Source organism: Macrobrachium rosenbergii, chromosome 49, assembly GCF_040412425.1.
Source record: "Macrobrachium rosenbergii isolate ZJJX-2024 chromosome 49, ASM4041242v1, whole genome shotgun sequence".
Taxonomy (NCBI): Eukaryota; Metazoa; Arthropoda; class Malacostraca; order Decapoda; family Palaemonidae; genus Macrobrachium; species Macrobrachium rosenbergii.
Genome location: NC_089789.1, coordinates 44,323,606 through 44,346,105, shown reverse-complemented (window position 1 = coordinate 44,346,105; position 22,500 = coordinate 44,323,606).

Below are 22,500 nucleotides of genomic sequence, written 5' to 3'. Positions count from 1 at the left end.
AAGATGTGAGGGCGGACAGAAAAAGTGCGGACAGAAACTTTAGCTTTCTGGTGCAATTCTGAATCACTTGTCAGTTAATCTTCCAACTAACCTTAACTGTTTTTAGTTTTCTGTAAAAGAAAACTGTTATGCCGGCTTTGTCTGTCCGTCAGCACTTTATTCTGTCCGTTCTTTTTCTGTCCGCCCTCAGATTTTAAAAACTACTGAGGCTAGAGGGCTGTAAATTAGTATGTTGATCATCCACCCTCCGGTCATCAAACTGCAGCCCTCTAGCCTCAGTAGTTTTTATTTTATTTAAGGTTAAAGTTAGCCATAATCGTGCTTCTGGCAACGTTATAGAATAAGCCACCCTGGGCCGTGGTTAAAGTTTCATGGGCCGCTGCTCATATAGCATTATACCGAGACCACCGAAAGATAGATCTATTTTCGGTGGCCTCGATTATATACGCTGTAGCGGCTGTACAGAAAACTCCGGCGCATATTTTACTTGTTTTACAATTATTATTATGAGTAGATTGTTACAAACACTTGGCCTAAATCTGGATCTTCAAATGCAAGAGTCAGCGAGTTATACTAAGACCTCATTGCCTGGAGAGTAAGAGAATGTTTGCCGAACTGGATCAACAGAAACAGTCAGCGGAGATGAGGAAGAGATGTTCCAATTAAACGGACGAAGTTTCGGGAATGTTTATTCCAAAAACAGAGTCGGGAGTGCAACAAGCATTGTCCAAATTGCCTCGTTCCTAATTAGGTTCCCTCGCCGTCTGCTATTCCGGGTAAAACGAATTACCACCTTGAATAATTAAATGATGAACTTCCTCTTCCTGACGCTATGGCGCATTTTTCTTTGGCGTTTCGATGCTCAACTAGTGTCAGTTCCCGCGTCGTTACATTAATGTCATTAAGGAAATCAGACACTTAATAAAATGTAAAAATTTCAGAGGTGCGTTAAAAAGACGCAATTTATTTTGTTGTTCTCCTTAATATGATTCATATTTTAGCTATTAATATCATGAAGGAAATCAGACAAAACTGAATATAAAAACACTATAGGTGCATTAAAAAGACATTAATTATTTTTTTGTTTTACTTAGTGTGATTTACATTTTAGCTTTGTGATTAGGGATTGTTGAATCTGAAACTTGAATTATATTGTTGAATGAGTCCAAGTCTTCGTTGCTTCACGGCCATTTTAAGTGCTTCAGTCTTTTTAAGTTACAAAAATTGGTAGAAGTTATAGGAATAATAAATAATTGGAAAAAATGCCATTCGTCTTTAGTTTTCTATAAAAGAAAACTACTGTGCCGGCTTTGTCTGTCCGTCCGCACTTTTTTCTGTCCGCACTTTTTCTGTCCGCCCTCATATCTTAAAAACTACTGAGGCCAGAGGGCTGCAAATTGGTATGTTGATCATCCACCCTTCAATCATCAAACATACCAAATTGCAGCCCTCTAGCCCCAGTAGTTTTTTATTTTATTTAAGGTTAAAGTTAGCCATAATCATGCATCTGGCAACGATATAGGTCAGGTCACCAGCGGGCCGTGGTTGAAGTTTCATGGACCGCGTCTCATACAGTATTATATCGAGACCAAGGAAAGAGATCTATTTTCGGTGGCCTTGATTATACGCTGTAGCGGCTGTACAGAAAACTCGATTGCGCCGAAGACACTTCGGAGCATTTTTTTCCTTGTTTTATACCAGTCTGATTAGTATTTCTTTCTACTGGCTTTCTGACCTCACAATAGTTCAACAAAGATTGCTACAGAACTTTCGAAAAATTAAATATTCAGCTATGATTACTTTCAATCGTAAGTTTTTCATGTAATTACTTAGGTTGCAAGAATTATGGACTGAAAACACGTTGAAAAATCTGTAAAACTTTATGGTCCGGAACACAATGAGATTTATAATACGAATGAGCACTCTTTGTCATAGCGCTATAGATTTCAAGGTTTCTACAATGTTACCGTCTAAGACTAGTTTCTATGCTATTTTAATGTAAATACCAGAATTACTATATTTTCGCTTCTTTTTGTTTATCACCAAATAATCATTTTATTATCTTATTTAATATGATTTAAAACAACCCTCTGACTTCCGATTTTCGGGGTAAAAGGAACGTTCATATTTTGTCCCATTCGACATCATCCGTACATTCATTTCGAGATCAGGCCATGGATCAGTGGATCCTCCCACCTCTGAAATCTGAAGCTGGAGAGGAAAATATTGAAAATATTTCATATGAAGTCTCCAGTAATGCAGGCAGCAGCACCCAGCTTCAAATTTCATTCATGTTTCATTCAGTGAAGATATCACCAAATGGTAAATTTACATACATATATAACATTTGGTGATATCTTCGTTGAATGAGACACGAAATGAAACTTGGGAGGTGGATGCTGCTGTCTGCATTATTGGAGAGAAGGCTATATATATATATATATATATATATATATATATATATATATATATATATATATATATATATATATATATATATATATATATATATATATATATATATACATATATTAAAAGGAATATTTGTCTCTCGAGACCACTTCAAATTTTATATATTTAACTAGAAATAAAATGTGATTGGATAAAAGGTCGAACCTGAACTGTATTTTGGCGCTGAAAACAGATTCATATCTTTATATATTTGTATATATTTTGACCTTATAACCTTTCCTCCTACGCGAGTCCCAATTGCACGCGATTCCATGCTTATTATTTAAAGTGAAATGTCGTTTATTTTTTTCTTTTTTCGCTAAGAATTCCTTGGAGGTTGAATCGTGTGGGACTGTATGATTTAGAAGCGCTCGTTTTATCAGTCTTCCAATATACATCCAAAACATTTCAAAGAGATTTCTATCATTACAGACAATGTTATACAATGAACTGAAGGCGGGCTCAGTCATAAGAAGAAAAACATACAGAAATAAACATTTTCATAAATAAAAAAAAAAAAACATTTGGAGAATAAATCGAATCAACTTATCACAGAACTGGCCTGAAAGTAAAAACTTGAAGAAATTTGGTTTAAACTTTCCACATTCAAATGCTATGTATGTATGTATGTATGTATGTATGTATGTATGTATGTATGTATGTATGTATGTATGTATGTATGTATGTATGTATGTATGTATGTTTACGAAAGTTATCTATTTCATCATATACATATACATGCTATGTATGTATGTATGTATGTATGTATGTATGTATGTATGTATGTATGTATGTATGTATGTATGTTTACGAAAGTTATCTATTACATCATATACATAAACATATACATATCTATGATGGAAATAATTTCTTACTCAGAGACAAAAGAGCTTTTAATTTCCAAAGTGAAGTGAAATGCAAAATCAGTTTCCTTTTCTCTATATATATATTTTTTATCATTTAAGAATCAGTCTCGTACTGTACACCACGTGTCAAGAGAACTTACGACCTCTCAGGACGGAAAAATAAATCACAAAGAAACGACATCAAAGATGTCAAAATTTGCCCACCTTTCATTTCCCCAAGAAGGAAGTCACCTTCCTTCATATTTTTATTTATCTCCCTCGCCTGCAGGATACTTACATCAAAGGAAATGGGGTTCTGGGAGAAAGGGAAGCTCGCACGAAAAAAAAAAGAAAAGTGAACAAAAGAAGACATCGGTTTATTTTTGTCTGTCTTGCAATATGTTGCTGATATTTCCTGTTTAAGGAAGGGAGGTTTATTTTTCTTATCGTTCTATTCATTAATAAGCATTATAGACTGCTAAGCGATTCCCATGAAGCTATTTGATTTGTAAGAATAAATGGAGGCTTTAATTTTCTTATTATTCTATTTATTAATAAGTATGACAAACTACTGAGTGATTCCCATGAAGCTATTTGATTTGTAAGAATAAATGGAATCTTTTTGACACCTTCGTAAACTCGAACTCTGTGACCAGATGGATTCTCATAAAAATAGAATTCGATGTTTGTTGAAGAAAATGTAATTTTAACTTTCTCATTAAATGGTCCTTAGAAAACGATGAAAGAATTCATAATTATCGTAATTCCCCAAAGATATAGTGCGGGAGAGATCAGGTTACCATATTTCAATATTGTCCAGTTATTTTCCCCAACCTACAATATGTTATATAACTGTGATTTTAATGAAAACATTTTAATAAAAAAATTTAGCCACGGTTTATCACGTCATTGTTCAATATCACTTTCATTATATTCAAACGTTTAAAAAAAATTGGTACAACCAATGCATTGTGTTCAATGTTTCGCTTATTCAGTGGTGTTATATTACCGATGCTGAAATGAATAAAGTATAATTTGTATTTTCGAATAACTGATGTGTATAAAATTTAACAACTCTCTCTCTATAATAATAATAATAATAATAATAATAATAATAATAATAATAATAATAATAATAATAATATGTAATATTATTATTATTATTATTATTATTATTATTATTATTATTATTATTATTATTAAATTGTTGTGGATAATCCAAACTCGTCAACCACTACCTTCTTATATGTTTTCTTAAATAATGGAAAATCTCTGGTAGTTTCTCATAAAAAACATATATGATTTCTTACAATGGTCAACATTCTCTTGGAACGTAAATGTAATACTTATCTCAAAACATTAACGTTTTGTTTTTGAAAGAGTATTGTCTCTGAAAATGTATTTACAACAACTGGAATTCCTATTTTCAAAATGGAATACTTAATCGTTCTCGAACATTATGAGGGGAAGAAAAAAATATACTTAGAAAAATCAACAAAATTCTTTTAGTTTAGCGTCTGTAGAATATATTCTAAAGAAATGCAATTATTATTAAAAAAAAAGTCATACGTAATCACTCTTGAACATTATGAGTGAAAGACGAAAAATATTTTAGGAAAACAAAAAAAAAAAATCCTTTAGTTCAGGGTCTGGAAAATGTATGTTAAATAAATGTGATTATTATTTAAAAAAAAAAAAAAAAGTAATCATTCTTCAATACTATGCGGGAAAGATAAAAATTATTAAGAGAATCCGGGAAAAATCTACAAAGATCTTTTAGTTCAGGGTCTGTAAAATGTATTTTAAACAACTGCAATTCTAATTTCAAACAAAAGCCATTCGTAACCATTACTGAGTCCCATGAAGGGAAAAATAAAAAAAAAATTACTGAGTCCCATGAGGGGAAAAATAAAAAAAAATTACTGAGTCCCATGAGGGAAAAAAAAAAAAAAAATACCATGGGAATACATGACGAAAAAATAACAAAATCTTTGTTGTTCCAAAAGTTGAATATCAAATTACAAGTTTTACAAAAACAAAAAAGAAAATACCGAAGCTATAATTCAAGAACAAAATGAACCCAGAACGCGAAGCCAAAAGGGAAATATATATATATATATATATAGCAATACTGAACCGAAACCAAACAAATAGACACGCAAACATTTCTTCCCCAGAAGAAAACATTCAAGTCTCTATTTCATGTCAGACCTGACACTCGGCATCGCGCACGAAAGAGAATAGGCCGTATCAACTGTGACCTCAATCCCCCAAAACTAGATTAGCCTTGACAGAAAATAAAAAGGAACCGTGGAAGGCTGAGAGTTGGTTTTCGGGGGGAAATACACGATCTCTCTCTCTCTCTCTCTCTCTCTCTCTCTCTCTCTCTCTCTCTCTCTCTCTCTCTCTCTCTCTTGTTCAGTTTTTCTTTTGAATTTTCCCGATTTCGTGACGAGTTTTATTTTGTAGTTCATTGGTAGGAAATAGCGAAGGAGCCCTCTTATTTATGTATATGTAATTATGGGTCCCGGGTTCATTTCCCGCTACCGGACATCATAATTTCTTCATGTTTCTTGCACTTCGATCTTAAGGCTTTGTGGTGGCAAGAGCATCCAAAATAGCGCGAAGAATTCGAGAAATTAAGAGGGTATTGTAGCTATTACAATTACAATTACATATATATATATATATATATATATATATATATATATATATATATATATATATATATGCATATACATACACACAAACACCATGAACATGTAACTACATATACGGCACAATAAATTTCCTCTGACAAAAACATCGGATAGACTTTGCTTATATAATAATTAGCTTTTATTATCGTTATAATTCATCTTCAGTAACTATGCCCAATATTATTTAATCTCTGTGCATAACATAACACTATATTCATCTACTTACTCATAAAATACAAAAGAAATAACAAAGAAACATCTCAGCTGCAAAAACGAGGAACCTCTTGTATCAGTCATCAGTTACTCTGATCTAATCCAAGTGCCTATTAGGAAACCCTTACGGAACTGCGAGAGGAATCGTCCTTTGGGGAACATTCTTCATATTTCGACGCCGTAACCCATTAACCAACGGAACATAATCCGCTTACCTTGAAAGACTGCCATTATTCAAGCGATTATTCATGCGGTTATTCATTGCCGACGTCCCATCATAATGAGGGAATTTCGTAAGGGATGATGGCTTCATTAGACCGGGTGTGAAAGACTTCCCATTATTCCGCGGCAACGACGCGTTCTGGCCTAGTCTGGGTTTTCTCGTCGGCACGATAAGCTTCGAATTCTGCCATTCTGACTCTTGATCAATGCGTTCTTCAGTGGAGAGAGAGAGAGAGAGAGACTGTACATGCACACATATCAGCTCAAACGCACACACACGTACATATATACATACACACACACACACACACACACACACACACACACACACACATATATATATATATATATATATATATATATATATATATATATATATATATATATATATATATATATATATATATATATATATATATATATATATATATATATATATATATATATATATATATATATATATATATATATATATATATATATATATATATATATATATATATATATATATATATATATATATATAGGGAAAGAGAGAGAGACCGAGAGAGAAAGAGAGAAAAAATCTATTTTTTCTCATTTTAATTAAAGATATGACAAAAAAAAACAGTAACAGCGAAAAATTCTCCATATTTACTAAAATTAGCACTATTGCGCCATAAAACATATCCTGAGAGAGAGAGAGAGAGAGAGAGAGAGAGAGAGATGTACATCAAGATGGTTTCGACACTGGTCCGGGAGATGAGAAAGACAAATTGTTCCCATTTTTAGGAAAATACTCCCACTTCCGGGTCTCCTCTGCATCACTTTGCAAGAAGGTCGCGCCTTTTATGCAACAAGCATTATTTTTCATTGCATTTCCCTGTGAAACACTTCGTAATGAGTATGACGCATGCAGAGAAAAATTCAAGTGTATATACGTTGTCATTTGAATTTCATTCTATAACAGTTTTGTGTCTTTCCAAAGGGTCTGTAATATCATGGGATTTAGGGAGTTTTATCCTATCCAGGAAATATCTATTGGTAACTGTTTATCATTGCTGTACATTACTTATCTGGGGGTAATAATCAACAGCGTTATTAAAATGAATTTACATAAAATTTATACACAGATATATATACAGTATATATATATGTATGTATATATATATATATATATATATATATATATATATATATATATATATATATATATATATATATATATATATATATATATATATATATATATATATATATATATATATATATATATATATATATATATATATATATATATATATATATATATATATATATATATATACATACTTACTCTATGAGCAGCTGTCTCTCTGGAATGGTTACTCCAAAACCGGGTCATCATGAAAATAAAATGATGTGTTTTGAGCAAGAGGCAGTTCTCTAACACAAACTCACCATGGCTCTTGAAAACGAACAGAAGTTCTTGGGGTAATAAGATATGTTTGTATTTGAACGTGTGCATGAATAATGCCATCAACTCGGAGTGCTCTCCACATTATGGTAAAATCTCTTTAGAAAATACGACAATGATGTTTCTGTTTTGGATCATTCACAATTCACCCCAATTCCCTTGCCCTGTTATCTCCTCTCTTTCATATTTATATATATATATATATATATATATATATATATATATATATATATATATATATATATATATATATATATATATGTATGTGTGTGTGTGTGTGTGTGTATATGTGTGTGTGTATGTGTGTGTAGAAATATCAACACATAATCACGTGTGGAACAAAAATAAATTTCTGATTCATCAGGATCGGATAGATTGAAAGGCCTGGGTTCGATCCCGATGTGAGTCAGAAATTTGTATATATATATATATATATATATATATATATATATATATATATATATATATATATATATATATATATATATATATATATATATATATATATTTCCTATGTTTATATTCAACAGTAAAGAATATATGAATATACAAGAAATCGTCTGCCGCACATGTTTATCTAAAGAAAAAATTTCTGTGTTTATCTTAAATACAAGAATATCAATATAGTCGTCTGCTGCAAATCGTTCAGAAGCAGAATAGTGTAAATCGTTCGTTCAAACCACGTTGCTGAGCGCTCTCCAAATGTTACGGATGGTTGAGTTTAAGAAAAAATCTGAATAAAAAGATACGTACAAGTGGAATTTTGAAAGGATGGCATTCACCCTCGTATAAAATGCGTGGGGGAAAAATATCCCCACCTGAAATTCGGTTTAACACTTTAAAACAAGTACATGAAGGGAAAGACTTGTAAATAGAAAGGAATGTTTTGGAAACAGATCTGTTCGAGATGAATGAAAGCAAATAAATATATATATAATTATATATATATATATATATATATATATATATATATATATATATATATATATATATATATATATATATATATATATATATATATATATATAATCTAGATATAAATGTGATAAATGAAATATTAAAAATCAGAAAATTTTACTTTCTCTCTCAATTTCTCCAAGTATGCAGATATGATCAAAAGTTTATTTACTTCTCTCTCTCTCTCTCTCTCTCTCTCTCTCTCTCTCTGTCCTTCCTTTCAAACATTATTATTCCGCGCATCTCTCTCTCTCTCTCTCTCTCTCTCTCTCTCTCTCTCTCTCTCTCTCTCTCCTTTCAATCATTATTATTCCTCCTCTCTCTCTCTCTCTCTCTCTCTCTCTCCTTCCCTTCAATCATTATTATTCCTCTCTCTCTCTCTCTCTCTTCTTTCAACCTCTCTCTCTCTCTCTCTTCCTCTCTCTCTCTCTCTTCCCTTCAACCATATCTCCCTTATTAATCCCCGTGTCTCTTTTTAGACGGCTCCCAAATGACGCCCTCTTAGTTAATCTACCGTCAATCCCCCAATCTTCGGAGAAATCCTGAAGTTTGCCATTAGAATATTAACTCACTTATTATTATGCTTTCTCGCCACACCGCTGAAGCGGTCTCAATAAGGATGGGATTAAACTTATCGGGAACCCATCCATATCATAATTTTCGTCCAGAATAAGGTTTAAGTCTTCCTCCGTTTATTATTTTTAGTGTCGATATCTTAGGCAAGTTTTGCTATATACATTTGATGAATCAGTAGTTTTTATTATTTATTGTTTAATTAATTAAGTAATAATAATAATAATAATAATAATAATATAATAATAATAATAATAATAATAATAATAATAATAATAATAATAATAACAATAATAATAATAATAAGAAAATAAAATAATAATAATAATAATAATAATAATAATAATAATAATGATAATAATAATAATAATAAAAATAATAATAATGTGTGTAATAAAAATCCACAATTATACAGTAAATATATTACTGTGTAAAATAAACAAAGACTCGAAAGTCTTTGCATATTTTACATAGTAATATATTTATTTTACATTCTAATATATCTACTACATAATTGTGTATTTTTATTGCACGGATTGTTCTTCGCGAGATTGTGAATTTCTCAATAATAATAATAATAATAATAATAATAATAATAATAATAATAATAATAATTCCCTTTGCCTTATTTTCCGGGAGCTAAGGGTGTGAGAACTGGCAGGTGGAACCTTATAGCACCATATGATAAGGACGTTTACCGTTTGTCCAGTATAATAACACACCAAGATCCCTGTTGCGATATCTCCATTCCATATAGGTAAGAAAATTGTATATATATATTTTTTACGTCATGTAGTTTTACCACAGCAAGAGCTGTGTTGAGATCTATATTTCATATAGAAATGAAAATTGTCATTTATTTCTTTTTCTTGGGCGAGGCGGGGGGGGCGCGTGTGCCTTGAGCTTTATTGAATTTGTGTTGATAATATTTTGGTGCACTTTTTTCAAAGGTGCAGCTCAGTAGTAGTTTTTAAAATTAACATCTACTGACTTTTTGCTAGTAAAGATGCATTGAGATAAGTTCCTGGAGTGTTTGCAAGATGTTCCTGTGATTGATTGGTAATTTTTTAAAATTCATCTTCCTTCTAAACACACACCTATTTGTAAAACGAACCCCTTATCAATTAAGTAAAAGAGAAAAAAAAGTAGGGAATAAGAAATAAAGATGATATAAAGTATGTCTGATATAAGTGGTTCTATTTCTCGTTTCCTCAAGTTATTATTAATAATCTCACTTGGAATATGATTCCAGAATCTCACAGAAACGATACTGAGATAATAAAATCAAATCTGTTCCTCTATATTTATTCGACGGTGTAAATGACGAACCCGATCCCTTTTAACCAGTAGAAAACCAGGACAAACTCGAAGCACCTATGAACCGATGTTGTAACTTTGCTGTTTACAGTTGCCAGAACCTCGCCATGTTTTTGAAAGTAGAGCCTTTTAAAGCGTTCCTTTTTTGTTTTTTACTATTTCCGGTCACGGGGTAAATCCCTCGTCCACACGCATCAGTGAAATTACCGGAGTTGCCGCAAAAAAAAAAAAAAAAGCCTGGGGAAACTACGCACTAGATTAAAGGTGTAGAGAATCAGGCGATGAAAGTGCTTTTGTGCCGATTGACGAGGAAAAATGTGAAAGTTTGGGTTCAGTTTTTGCCGGAATGAGAGTCACATAAATTAATTCTGTCTTTCAGTTTCTTTTTTTATTTTTTTTATATCCTTTGCATATTGGGACGAGTGAATGACATTGTAGTTAGTTAAATACAGAATATAAATTGTAATACAGTATGATACAAATACATTGTGCCTATTTGTAAGTAATCACAGATAAAGAGGCAAGATTTATTGATTGGTAAATCATCTTATATCATCGAAAACTTGCCTTTATTGTGCTTGGCATAAATTTTGTGTTTAATAAATAAATAAATAATATATATATATATATATATATATATATATATATATATATATATATATATATATATGTGTGTGTGTGTGTGTGTGTGTGTATATGTATATATATATATATATATATATATATATATATATATATATATATATATATATATATATATATATCCTAGGTCTGATAGAAATAAGGGAAAACCATAAATAGGCAGATAAGTGTCAAAATTCTGACACTTTAGACAACATAGTCACTTGCCCCACCCCACCAACCCACCCCCCAAAAAAAAATAACAAATGATGCACTAACCTGACCAATAGCGATTGAACAAACGGCTCTGTCAACCCCTTTTCCGAATTTCCCATCACTTATGTAAATCATAAAGAACTTTTTTCTTTCCTCAACGGAAAGAGACGAGTGAATAAAATGAGCAAGAAAAGAATGACGATTGGAAGACCAGATGAAATAAAGAAAAAAAAACATTTAACAATAAAAGGGGAGGGAATCTGGTTAAGATGGTAAACAAACAAGGAATAACGAGAGAAAGAAAGATAATAATTACATTAATAACATTGAGAGAACATAAATGAACTCAGAAAAATAAATGAATATTGACGAAAGGAAGACTAAATGAAATAAGAAAAAAAATTTAACAGTAAAAGGGTTAAGATGACAAACAAACGAGGAATAACAAGAGAATAGCAAGAGAAAGAAAGGTATTAATTAGATTAATAACAATGAGAGAACATAAATGAAATCAGAAAACTAAATAGAAATCACGGTGTCTTATTTGACTGACGTCTTAAAGAAGGAATAAGTCGTAACTTTACCTTAATGAGTAGGGACCTAATCTCGCTTGCTAGAGACCTGAGCTCGAATCCACGGTGAAGAGCTGTCCTTTGGAATGTGCCCTAAGATATTTCATACAGTTTAACTAACGGATACGTGAATATACAAAAATAAAGCAAAAGAATAAAATGATCGTAGTAGATGGAACATGTATACGTATATTTATCAGTGTCAGTGATTAAAGATGTCTTAGAAAGATTTTAGAAATAAATAGTAAGAATTATTATGTACTGAGTATCGGTAATCTTTTCACGCAAATACCATAAACTTTAAAGAAATTAATCTAAAAAGTTATTTTCTCTTCGTTAAGGGTTTTAAATTTATTTTCCCTTTATAATCACACCGAAGTTTCAAAGTTTATCCCTCATGTACCAAATAATCTCCTGCGATTCTTTTCAGCCAAACGATCTCTCTTCCTCCAGAAGAAACCTTGGTGTACTTCAACGTTTATGTACATTACTATTGCAAAAAAAAAAAAAAACACTTCCCCCTTTCCTCATACCCTCCATCATTGTCGAATTTATGCTTCCACCTGGAACCAAGAAAATCGAAGGACATTTGGAGCCGAGGAAGTATCTCGATTTGGGAAACGGGGGAAAAGAACAGCATGAATCTTAATTAGGGGCTCGCAAAGATGCCACACACTTGTTGTCACTTCCTTCCAGCTGGCGTTCTTTGCAGAAGACGAGGGTTTAAGGAAAAGGTTTCGTGCTTTAGATAAAGATTAAAACGTTGTCCTATTCCCTCTTTGTAATGGATATGCAAAAAGTGAAGTATGTTCCCTGGGGATCAAATCAAATAGTGATATTTATAAGGTAAAAAATTGTGAAAGTTTCCTGAGAATCAAGGAAAATTCACTGGGAATCTTTGAGGATTCAGGCGGAACCAAGGATTATCGAGGCTTCAGTGTCAGATATATATATATTATATATATATATATATATATATATATATATATATATATATATATATATATATATATATATATATATATATACATATATATATATATATATATATATATATATATATATATATATATATATATATATATATATATATATATATATATATATATATATATATATATATATATATATATATATATATATATATATATGTGTGTGTGTGTGTGTATGTGTTTGTGTGTGCATGTATATACATATACACATATATAATATATATATATACATACATAGATAGATATAGATATATAATACAATTGTATCCTATTCATAAACTGTCATCTCACAAAATCCTTAATATATTAGAGAGAGAGACAGGCAGACAGTGACAGAGAGAAGAGTTTCAGTGTTCAGGAAAAAAAATTGGAGCAACTTAAAAAAATTATACTTATATAAAAAAACATTTCCCAAACGAATTCCCCGTGCATAACATTTTCGAAAAGAGACTTTCGAAATAACGAGTCTTTTTTTTTCTATTTTTTCCCCCCGCCAGGTCCAACGAACCACCTCGGTGTTTCTGCCTCATTTCACTTCCAAACATTCCGGCAAATGGCGTTTGTCATCGCAATTTCCCGCCAGTTATAAACTCTTTAGGAGGAGAGGAAGAGAGAAACTTTCTTTCAGAGACTTCGCTCGCTTTCGTGTTTCCCTTATTCTGAGTTGGACTTTGGGAGACGTCGTGTTGCTGGACGAGAGGAGGAGGAGGAGGAGGAGGAGGAGGAGGAGGAGGAGGAGGAGGAGGAGGAGGAGGAGGAGGAGGAGGAGGAGGAGGAGGAGGAGGAAAAGAGAGAGAGAGAGAGAGAGAGAGAGAGAGAGAGAGAGAGAGAGAGAGAGAGAGGATCTATGATTTCTCTGTTTCTCACATACCAATGTTAAATGTAAATAAAAATTTTTCTTACCTACAATTTTCATCCTTAAATTTGATCTCAACATATAATATTTAGTCCAGTATTTATTATGTACGCGTTGCAAAGACAAAGGTCAACAGTCAGATCAGCCTTTCATATCTAACCCTCGAGTAAATCAAATTTTTTGTGTAACATTCAGCTTCTCTTAAATCAATTAACCTGCCTGTTTTCAAAGGCCAGGTGTGTCTATCACCATTTAGGGTATGGCGTACCAACATTTCGTTCAGTCTTATATTTATATATATATTATATATATATATATATATATATATATATATATATATATATATATATATATATATATATATATATATATATATCTGTGTGTGTGTGTGACCTTGCACTACCTCTAATTCAATTTCCAACTTAATTACAGCTGGAACGAATTCATTCCGTCGCTTATATATTATAAAAAATTATTTCCATTTTCATTGACGCACCATTAGCGACACTTGCAAATACCGATTGGTAATAAGCAACTGAGAATCCCCCAAAACTCCCCACGAAAGCGCTTTCATTATCTGTAATTAGAATTTTACTGCGACAAAAAATGATTCGTTTTACAAATAGAATCGATGATAATATACGATCAAATTCAACGGTTTCAGGAGTTGAACACAGAGCAATCCGGTAGTCATTTAGGCTTGATTAAAATGTGGAACTTACCTTGGTGTTAATTCGGTTACCCGCTTTTCGATATTTTTAATTACTTGGGGAAAAAAAAATTATGAATTTCTACATACAATCTGCAGCCAAGATAATTGATTCGCGGTTAATTATTAATTGGTAGATTCCTTGTATACGATCGTTTTTGTGACATGATACCATACAAACGTACATGCACGGACACGCACTATATATATATATATATATATATATATATATATATATATATATATATATATATATATATATATATATATATATATATATATATATATATATTCATAATATTAGTTACAATGAAAACCTTAGCCAGTAGACTCATACAGAATACCACGCTCCCAAAGAGGATGACACAACTCTGATTTTATACACTTACAATCACAAATCTGAACTACGAACGAATTTTCTTGAAAGATCGAAAAGGTGTAACTTCCGGAAACAAAACATCACGCGAAGAAGAGAATAATTTGACAGAATTTTACGAAAACACCAAACGGAAGAGGATATCGAGGATTGCTCTGTGGTCTGTCCTGACTGACTGACTGGCTGCCTGCGATTCTCGCCAACACCGAGGTTAGGTCATTAGCCCTAATTTAAAGGATTCAGTTATTTACGACACGGGCAAAGAGTCATTTATCTCCTCTGAGTTTTACAGGACTGCTAATGGAGGCTGCCTTGAGAAGGGGGGATCGTATTTGAAGAGGTTTTTTCAGAGGGGAAATCTTGTATTTAGTATCTATAAGGTAGCCTATATACTAAATTATGCTGAAGCATATTAGATCTTTTTATTATGTATGCATGTATATATATATATATATATATATATATATATATATATATATATATATATATATATATATATATACACATATATATGCTTCTGGGGCAAAGTTTTTTCTTTTTATGCAAATTTCGTTGAATTCAACAACCAAAAAGCCATTGAATTCAACGAAATTTGCATACATACGTATGTATATATGTATATATATATATATACATATGTATATAAAGACATATATATATATAATTATACATATAAATATATATGTATACACATCAGTGTCAAGACACTTCCTATATTAAAAACCAAGCAACATCAAGAAGAGAATCCTTAATCAATTAAAAACGAAGCAAGAATGAATAACGACCAGAAATATCCCAGACGTAAGTGACTAATTAGTCTCTTGAAAACCGAGATTGACACACAGTGAGCAATTATCAAACGCAGCTGAAGGCTCTCCCTCTTCAAAAAAGGGGAGATTTCGTCTTTTCAGACGCGAAGAAGACGTGAAAGGGATTCATTTTCACGGTCGTAACGCTCTCCTAATTGGATTTATATACTCTGCTCACCGGAGTGCTAATGACACGCCAAGAAATATATACTCAAGGAGGGATGTTTTTGAAAGATTTTGAAAGATGGAATATGAATACTTTGGATTGGGAGACACAACAGACAAGGGAACGGTTGCTCTCTCTCTCTCTCTCTCTCTCTCTCTCTCTCTCTCTCTCTCTCTCTCTCTCTCTCTCTCTCTCTCTATAGTTTCTCTTTACTGTTGATACATGTTTAACGAAATATGTCTTTGCTAAGTCATTCTGACACTTGCTTCACATACAGGGGAAATAGCTTGTATTATTCTGGGATGTTAAGCTATACATATATACATATATATATATATATATATATATATATATATATATATATATATATATATATATATATATATATATATATATATATATATATATATATATATATATATACACACCTTTTAGCAGGCTTTTTAATGCTGAATTTTATTTGTCTATTAGCTATTTTATGCTTTCTCGCCATTCTCATTACCCTAATACCTCGGGTGAGGTTCGAATATAAATAGAAATACACAATAATTCTGAAACCAGTCGCACGAGAGAGAGAGAGAGAGAGAGAGAGAGAGAGAGAGAGAGAGAGAGAGAGAGAGAGAGAAATCTTTGATATTCCATTTCTTCTGATCTAACTAATTCACACCAGGAGACACCTACATTTAACATGAAAGCACATATTTTAAACAATCTTAAATCCAGCATAAGGCTAAAAACTATTTCAGACAATAAAATCTCATTAGAGTATTTAAAAAAAATACTGAAAAGAACATTTTAGTAAAATTTCATCACTTAATACCAAATGGCAACACCGCACCTAGCTTTAAAAAGGGGAGAGCCATTTAAAATCCGCTGAATCAAATAGTTGAGTTTGAATGAATACCTTTAAATTCTTCCCAGCGAACGAATGGTTTAAATCACTCCCCTCTCCTCCCCCCCATTCATTCGCTGAGCCAGCGGACACCTGGATCTTCTGGGCATTTAAATGGCGCCTGGGGTTCGCTGTAACGGGGCTCTTGATTGGCGGGAGTTTAACTGCCGTCTTCATGTGTTTAAGGCGCGAAGAATAAAGGGGATGTTTGGCCTATCTGATTTCGTTATTGATTTTTTTATATAATTTAATAAGTAGAGTATCTTCTTTCGTCTCTGTGTTATTATTTTCAAGTACATTGTTGCGAAAATTTACTTGTAATTTCTTTAAATATATATTTTCCTAGCAACACAGGATATTAGATGCTGCATCCAAGTTATTTTGCAACTGTTGTGAGTATACTATACTGCTCACTATTTATCGGTAGACTGTGTGAGTTAATTTGGAAAAATTAACATTATTTTCTCCATTTTTTAACATTCAACTTTTTATGATTACATACAAAAAGCATGTATAACATTACCTCGCATCCTGTACTTTACTTAGCATAGTGTTGGGCCGAGTAACGTGACTGGAATTGCGACTACGCTTAGAAAAATTTTCCTACGTCTCCTTTGAATTCTTTTGTCGTGTAAAGTTTGTGTGTTATCACTGAAAATGCTTTCTTTCCCGTGATTAATGATTCTGTTTAAAATTCATTGCCATAGATAAACATGTTAATCAAAACCACGCCGCGTCTTACTTCCTTTCTAAGGTAAATGATCGACTGTCATTCAGAGTTTTCCCGGGCAGCGTTAGTGAGTTAGTAAAATATATATATATATATATATATATATATATATATATATATATATATATATATATATATATATATATATATATATACAGTATATATATATATATATATATATATATATATATATATATATATATATATATATATATATATATATATATATATATATATATATATATATATATATATATATATATATATATATATATATACTGTATATATATATATATATACACACACCCAAAAAGAGAATAATGAAGAAGCTGTAATGGTCTTCAATTAAGAACTTCCTTCGTTGAAGTACAATTTGGAAGGACGAACAGCAATTACCTAACAATGGAAAAACTCCGGGTTTTTACGACCTACAATCAGTTTCCGAAATTGCCCTTTAAAGAATAATGGCCCAAAATTAAAGGTTATAGCGGCGAAACTCATCTAACTCCTCAGAGATTGTCGTTTGAAAACGACGAAAAAATGTCGCTGGTCATTCCGTTTGCGGAGACAAAAAGCGGACCTTCGAATTAGTTGTTTGATTAAATATCATCTGGTCGTCTGTCGTCGTTGCTGCGTTATTTCGAAGACTTTTTAATCAGTATTAAAGGGTTTGAAATTCCCTCTCTCTCTCTCTTGCTGTACGTATATATATATATATATATATATATATATATATATATATATATATATATATATATATATATATATATATATATATATATATATATATATATATATTATTATGAGCCGTTTTTCTTGCCTTTCTTTTCCTCTGCATTGTAGATCCACATGTTTTTAAGAGAAAAGCAAAATCTCTACTTATTGAAAATATTCATTCCACGCGCATGGAAGTACATATCTTCCAATAGAATATTTTAAACTTTTATCCCCCTTGTAAAATAAAAGATGGCAGGTCATCTCGCGGTCCGTTTTGTTAGTTCGTCCCTAAGTCTCCTATTCATATCTTTCACTTTTCATTTAGATATTCATTTCTTTCATTCATCCTAGGGACCCCATAAAGACGACCATAAAAGTAAACGAGATTATTACTCACTCATGTAATTACTATTCACTAATGCAAATATTATTCACTAACATGAACCGATTAAAGAAATGCGTTTTTGCACGTACCCAGAACTATGAAGAACTAATGGACATTAATATTACACTAGGTTTGAAATATGTGTGTGAGCTGCATATGCGTTTCATTTGTCAGACATTAAAATTTATTAGTATGCACGATGCGAGCATAAATATTTAGGGGAACAAAGTTACACAAAATACTGAGTCTTATGATAAAGGATTACATTAGCTTTATTTGCTTTGTCAGCGGTTTTAACTATTCATGGAAATGCTTCGCCAAAACAATGTAAATTTGTATTTTAGATGAAGTGTTATAAAACTGTTTATTCGTGAGATTTCAGCTTCACTTTCCGTATAATTTATCGTTGTTTATGTACTGTATGTATATATGTACTAGTGTCTTAGATTTTTCGCATTGTATGTATTTAGTCATTTAGACAGTTTTTTAGAAGTATTACCAATTTTAAATATATTTATAATAATCATATACCTTATCACTCTCTCACTGTATATATATATATATATATATATATATATATATATATATATATATATATATATATATATATATATATATATACATACTTATCCAAATAATGTTTAGCTGCAGGAGAAAAATACTAATCATCTTTAAAAGCTGGAAGTGAGATGCAAATTTGCAATAATGACAGAAGCAGAGGCAGTATCAAGAACCTTACCTTTCCTCTTATCTAAAATGGCTTCGATAAATGTGATTAGTTTTCCATATTTGCCATTTGAATTTCCATCTGGGTTCCCGCCGTTTGGCAAATCATGCGAACTTTACGTAAGATATCACGTTCAACAATTATTCTCATGAACTTTTCCCCAATTAACCTCGAAAGCCCCAACACAACAGAGATAAAACGTCTTTTGAATAGCAAGGAAAACTGAGAGATTTCTTTTCATCTATTTCGGGGCTTATCATAATCCCTATTAAACGGGAAAATGCTGAGAGCATTTCCAAAATGCTCAGTATTTCTAGATACACTTTTGCAATTTCGATGAACTGTAAGGAAATAAATATTTATGGTGAGCCAGAATTGGACAACTTTTCAGTTGGGGTCGTTTGTGCATCTTTGCAAACATTTGCAAATGAATGTTTGTCTGAAAGTATACTGCTGTCTTAATTGCTTACCTAAACTCACACAAGGCTACTCATTAAACTTTCATCAGGTACACGAGAGAGAGAGAGAGAGAGAGAGAGAGAGAGAGAGAGAGAGAGAGAGAGAGAGAGAGAACGGGGGGAAGGAAATCCCTGTTCATTATAAATCTATATACAGTTTGCATGAACACACACTCAATGACCATTATGGGATTGTTCCATATGGACAGGGTTTTATCTTCTGAATAATAATAATAATAATAATAATAATAATAATAATAATAATAATAATAATAATAATAATAATATTCTTTGGAAGCCTGAATTTAAATTCAATGCCCCCTATGGACTTGTTCTATATGGACAGGGGTTTATCTTCCGAATAATAATAATAATAATAATAATAATAATAATAATAATAATAATAATAAGAAGAAGAAGAAGAAGAAGAAGAAGAAGAAGAAAGAAGAAGGAGAAGAAGAAGAAGAAGAAGAACAACAACAACAACAAGATCCGTCCCCATTACTAACTAGGAGAGATCCTTCGGGCCTCGATTTAATCTCTGGATCCTTCGTCAGACCCATAAATCTTGGTTGAGGATCGAGCGCGTTATAGTCACCGCCATTGTCACATAGCGGCAGGATGCATTCATGACGTCACAGCGGCATTAACCAGATCTGAGAGCAAAGCATCCCCAGGGAGGGGGGGGAGACAAGATTGATTGTCTTTGAGGGATAGTAGGTAACTTAGGCGTTCGTTCTCGCTCTCTCTCTCTCTCTCTCTCTCTCTCTCTCTCTCTCTCTCTTATGTTTTGGGATATGTGAATGATTTCTTCCTTGGTATTGAGAATATTCACCTGTGATGTAATAATGCAAATGTAATAACGATTTATCCATCTTTCTATCTATCTGTTATGTACATACACACACATACATACACACACACACACACACACACACATATATATATATATATATATATATATATATATATATATATATATATATATATATATATATATATATATATATATATATGTGTGTGTGTGTGTGTGTGTGTGTGTATGTGTATGTATATATATATACATACATATACATATATACATCAGTAAGCTTTACATTTTGCGACATCCATCAAGAATTTGCATATTGCACGACTATAAATTTCCGCAACAAAATCCCGACATTCAATCAAATATTTAATTAATACAAACATGGAAAAATATTGTGCATATCGATGATTAATTTTGCAATAAATTTTACTCTACAAACAATGTCAAATTTTGCAGCGACTGCAGTCCACTGACGACGTTAAATGGGCCTCGTTTTTGTCCAGATTAAAGCAAAATATTAACTTGCGTTCAATTACCCTCTGTTGCTGCACTGATAGATGTCAATTAGCTTTTAACATTTATTAAATCTGATCGAGTTTGATTGGCGTCGCTTTATATATTCTTTATGGCCTAGATTCCTTTTAGCTTTCAGTTAAAAAATGCAGGTTTATATTTGTATCACAGCAATTAGTTTTTATTGTATAATTGAAAAACTGGAGGATTGTGAGTTCTGTACTAGTATAGATGAATGAGTTTAACCAGGCCTATATCTATATTCTCAGTCCTCTGTGAACTATAATGTCAGAACGGAATATGTCACGTCATCAGATGTTTTTATAATCCTGCTGGGTGGGATTGCGTTAATGACAGGATTTATTATCAGTCTGGAAAAAACAGGATACAGTTTACCTCCTACTGAACATTTATTATTATTATTATTATTATTATTATTATTATTATTATTATTATTATTATTATTATTATTATTATTATTCAGAGTATAAACACTACTCGTATGGAGCAAGCCTACAGGGGCCATTGACTTGAAATTCAACCTTCCAAAGAATGAGGTGTTCACTTGAAAGAAATGACAGAGTATAACAGGAAGACAGTAAGAAAAATAACATATTAGAAAAGAAAATAAAAAAGAATAAATTGATCAATAAATAGGTAAAAATATGAATAAATGATAAAATAACAGGGTGAATTGTTTCAGGGTTATATTGCATTGCATCCTCTTTTGAAATTTTGAGGATCTAGTGGTAACAGAGTAAGTAAAATGGACGTAGCTGTAAGGGTGGTAGGGATCAAGCCAGCCCAATTCAGTGCCGGTCCCAAGCCGGATAAATAGGGAGGGCTGGAGCCAGGAAGAGCATTCGTTCATAAGTCATTTGCAAAATGAAATTATGAAATGTGCCCTTCAAGAGAGAAACAGGTGAAGCCGGCTCTTTCAAAACAGCGACCCTGGCTGGAGATCAAGCTGATAAGAAGAAGAAGAAGAAGAAGAAGAAGAAGAAGAAGAAGAAGAAGAAGAAGAAGAAGAAGAAGAAGAAGATTAAAACAAGCAAAATGAAATACTGAAGACGCACAGGAAACTGGAGAATGAAGAAAACCATTCAGTAGGCCCAGAAAAAAAAGGAATATAGCAAAATACAATATCTCCAAAAGCTATTAGAGACTGCAAAGGAACTGTGAGTCACAACGAGACCCGAAAGCCGCTCGAGTGATTCAGCGCGCGCTCGAATCTAAAG